This window comes from Hypomesus nipponensis, chromosome 18 (assembly GCF_054491055.1).
Source record: "Hypomesus nipponensis isolate SF chromosome 18, ASM5449105v1, whole genome shotgun sequence".
NCBI lineage: Eukaryota > Metazoa > Chordata > Actinopteri > Osmeriformes > Osmeridae > Hypomesus > Hypomesus nipponensis.
In genome coordinates, this window is record NC_140378.1 from 17,167,501 (window position 1) to 17,172,154 (window position 4,654).

General features: G+C 46.1%; 1 long non-coding RNA gene across 1 annotated transcript in view; it reads right to left on the reverse strand.

The window, feature by feature from the left end:
- The window catches only part of LOC146252476 (uncharacterized), a 20,392-nt gene extending 16,183 nt beyond the window's left edge, over window positions 1-4,209 (reverse strand). Inside the window, exon 1 of the long non-coding RNA XR_014732064.1 lies at window positions 4,104-4,209. This is a non-coding gene — a long non-coding RNA (uncharacterized LOC146252476). The remainder of the gene's footprint in view (window positions 1-4,103) is intronic.
- Window positions 4,210-4,654: the final 445 nt, after the last annotated feature.

Consider the following 4,654-nt stretch of genomic DNA (forward strand, 5'->3'; position numbering starts at 1 on the left):
GAAGGCAACAAGTGATAACTGCAGGTACACCACTTCCATCAGCCCGGTTCATTATACTAGAGGACCGGGCCACAGCTGGACCTCCCCAGAGCTGCTTTGAAGTCCGCTTTTCAACAAGACCGCACTGTGCTTCACTTCAAAGACAACAATTACAACCGCTCCACGCCTTTCAACAAGCGCGCTCACCTCGTCTTTCACTCTCTCACTCTGCCTCGCTCCTTCCTCGCTCCTTCCTCGCTCCTGCCTCTCTCTCCGCCTCTCTCCCGCCTCTCTCCCGCCTCTCTCCTGCCTGTCTCGTGCCTCCCTCCCGCCTCTCTCCTGCCTCTCTCCTGCCTCTCTCCTGCCTCTCTCTTGCCTCTCTCCTGCCTCTCTCCTGCCTTGCCAACAAGCAACCAGAAGAGAGGATTTGGGATGACAGCTGTCTACCACAGTGATAATCTAGCCTGACTCAGAGACAGATAGGAGGTAATTCTAATTAAAAGTAACAATAGGAGTGCTGTGATGTTTTCACATGTACACCCGCTTCCTTTGTAAGTCTATGTTTACTCCCAAACCATTTCTTAATGGGCCCTGCTTATCTATAATGGAAGACAACAATTAGGATGGACTTGGGCAACAGAACAGCATGAGTCTTCTGGGGTAAAGTTTTCTTTGAGTCGCTGAAGAGACAGCATCAGCCACAACGACAAGGAACACGCACACAAAATAAATGACAATTTAAAAAAAACTTTTGGAGACATGCTTGAACTGATGTGGTTTAGGTTGTGTTACAGTGTACGTGTTACGCACATCTTCAAAAACTAGACAATGTTGCCTTTCAAATAATGCCTCGTGCTTGCATTTTGTCCTACTGTTCTACTATTATAAGTTTTGCCATTTGGGTACGCCTACTAGGCGAAAAATACACTCATTTTTCGGATGTTAGTAAGACTAGCAAACACACGGACTCTTGGGACAGTGTGTCACAGTGAGAGGATACTGCTTCCAGGCAGGTGGCAGAGAGCGATAAAGAGCGGGAATTGCCGCGGAGACGAGATAAAACCTTGGACACGAGAACGGTAGCCGAACGGAAATTGAAGCGCCGCGTTTACTTTACCAGAGGAGAAGAGAGGAGAGAGGAGAGAGGAGAAAAGAGAAAATAGAGAGGAGAGAGGAAAGAGAGTAGAGAAGAGAAAAGAGGGGAGGGGAGAGGAGAAAGGAGAGAGGTTCAGGACCACAGACAGAACATGATACCCCCCCCCCCCCCTGCCCCTAAAGGGAAAAAAAAAAAGTGTCTGATATTTCCCACTCCGAGTTCTACCTGGCAACCCAGTTAGACTGGTGTCACACCCCCCGGTGAGACATCCCAGAAGTGTGCACTGTACGTGTACGTCTGCGGGGCTCCTACACTCAACATCCCTCGTCTACCATGTCAGCCAGGCTGGGTCACATGGCCACCCAGGACGATGACGCCGTAGTAGTGGGTGTTGCGGTTCCAGGGGTTGAATCCTTCGGAGGGACGTCAGTGTTGAATGGAGAGGATGCCTGCCTGCTGCCAGGCTCCCTACTTAGCATGCCCTTCATACTGGGGAATGCTATCATCCTGTCCGCCCTCGTTCCAACAGCTGCTCTCTCTCTCCTATCCCCCCTCGTCTTGTCTCTCCATTAAAAGGCACTTCCACCGGGTCCGCGACCGGCATCCCCCTCCCACGACACACACACACACACACACAAACACATTAGCGCACACTCACATTAGCACACGCAAGCGTACACATAAACACAGCCATCACACACACGAACGTAAATACACACGCATACCAGCACAGACACGCACCGTCTCACACACACGCATTAGCACACGCACATCATCACGTACACACACTTAAATACACACACACAGAAGCGTACAGCAGCCAAGCACAAACCATTAGCCAACAGAGCCACTCATGTCTTGGGGGAGTTTGGGCACTTTCAGCCCACCCCCCCGGGAGCTTCCAGGGTGGGAGGCGACGCTAGCACACCCACCACCCCCTTCTGGAACACAGAGTCTACCACAGTTTACTGTCAAGATAGGGTATTTTAGAGGCAGTTGGGAATCTAATCCTCAACACAGACTATTAATAGCACGTACTGACAAGTTCTTAGACCAGGTTTAATTCAACTTGCCCTGTGCAAGAACAAACCAAGCACAACATTCCCAAAAACTCGGAACTAAATCAAGTCTTTCAAAAACATCATAAAGGTGATGTATTTACACAGATATGTTCATAAAGACGTGAAGTGTGACTTTACTGCCAGAGCGATGTTATAGGGCCTCGGGGTGGAGAGAAATGGAGTGTGTGTGTGTGTGCAGTATGTACAGAACGTCATCATTGTACACACACACACACACACACACAGAGAGGGGGGGCCTTGTCTCTGTCTCTCTCTCTCTTTCTCCATCTTTCTTACTCTGTCTCATATAAACACCGACACTTAAAGAGAAATCCAATTTCTGTTAACAGCCCCATGCAGCACTGATAGGATCTCTCACCTGCAGCCAGAAGAGCGGCTCACCACAGATCCATCCATCCAGCACTGCCTCTCTCTCTCTCCCCATCACACACACACACACACACACTCCCCATGAAGTCTCCCAGCCCTCTCCTAAAGTGGCTTTCTCAGATACTAAGTTTCATTTTTTGGTAGGAATCAATAAAATGACACATACACTAACAAGTGCACTGACACTGACACACACACACACCGCAAGCTCACAGACACTACCCCCTCACACACAGCCATTTGAAATGTATCATTTCGGCAGGATCGTTGATGTGGTCAGAAGTCTGTTTGTCATTCGTGCAGATGTGGATATCGTGACAGACTTCACTCGTTAACCTGCTGTCATGTCAGACGTAGCCCCCCTCATCTGCTCCTTTAACTGCTGCTCGACATTATCATGAAATACAAAGACAACGTTTCCATGTTTGAAGATCCTGAGCTTCTTTCATCAACAGACTAGCTAACAACAGATATTTTGGCATACAGTTGCTATGGTACTGTAAGTGGTGATCATATTTCTAAGTGTAGCACTAATGTGTTTGCAAGCTTCTGTTACAGGCCCCAGCTTTCAGCAAATAATCGACCTTCATTCATGGACAGGAACAGAGCCTGCTAGATAGCCACGAACTTGTTAACTTGGTGCGATATATATATATATATATATATATATATATATATATATATATATATATATACATATATATATATATATATGAATAAACCAACCAGTAAGTCCTAAAAAAGTTGTCATGTTGGCTAAATATCGTTTTATTCAAAAATTTGGGTCATGCCTGTTTTGTCAATACATCATTCACCTCTCCTTGTTCCTGTTGATCTTCATGAGCTGCTTAGCAGCGCCACTGCCAACTAGCTTTCCATCGATCTAGCCAAGTAGCTCTAATTAGTTCCTAAAAACAGGTGTTCTTGAGCTTTTTATGTGAATTACCTCTAAGGCAAGAGATAAACAGCTACTTCACAAGGACTATCGTTCAATTTGTGGCATGGGTCGCGTCATGCACCGTTGAAAATAGATTGAGCTAAGACCATCGCTTGCAACCGCTAACTACCCTCAGCCAGCCTGCGGCTAGGTGCTGATGTCCCGAGATTTGGGATTTGTCTTTTAATAGATTTATCTCCTCCTCACGATGAATCATGTTGGTTCAGTGTAATACATATGGATGAAATGAAAACACTGAGAAAACTAGAAGTGATGGGGAACTTAACTACCTTAAACTCTCAACTGAATGATCCATCTTCTGTCAGATAGTTAGCTCTTTTGGAAGGATCTGAACCACACTGATTGCAAACCCCATTCAGTGAAGAGCCAGATGCCGCTGTATAGGCCTACTGATTTAATCAGTTACGGAACATATTTTAAAACGTTTTTTTTCTTTACACTTTATTTTCATTTTAGCCTTTCGAACAGAGCAGTGGAACTGTATGGTGCGTTTATCTGTGTCCTGAATTCCAGGCAAGAGTTAAGCTCCAATCCATGAAGTTTTACACCCAAGACTAAAGCCTTAAGCTAAACCAGATTAAAACCCTTTTCATTTGGGTGGCAGGCTCTGTGGCTGTACCTCCATGGCCTCTGCCTTCTTCCGGAACATGTCCTCCATGTCGTCTGCCAGCCTCTTCACCAGCCTCAGGCCGTTGATCTCCTCCACCCGCACCGCTCGCTCAAACTCCTTGTATTTCTGGAACACACAAACACACGTGGACGCCTTATTAGAGCTGCTCGACATTTAATGATTGTGATGAAGGATCTAGGTTAGAACTTTAGTGAGTTTGAACGCGTACAAAAGCTGTCAGTTCTGCATGGCCACTGATTGTAAGTAACCTAGCTAACCACTCTTTATGAAATACTGTTTAAGTGTTTTGCCTGTTAGACATTTTAATTCCACTCTTATTTTAAATGTGATTTTTCAACAAACGTGAACATAAAATATGAAATATCCCTTCACACCCATCGTGAGTTTTAATGTTTGAGCCAAAGAAAAACCCAAATCCTCCAATTCCCTCTTCTGGAGACCGAGACAGTAAGTCGAGCTGATTTGAACTCATGCCCTCGCCGCACACACACACACACACACGCACGCACACGTACACACACACACACACACACACGCTG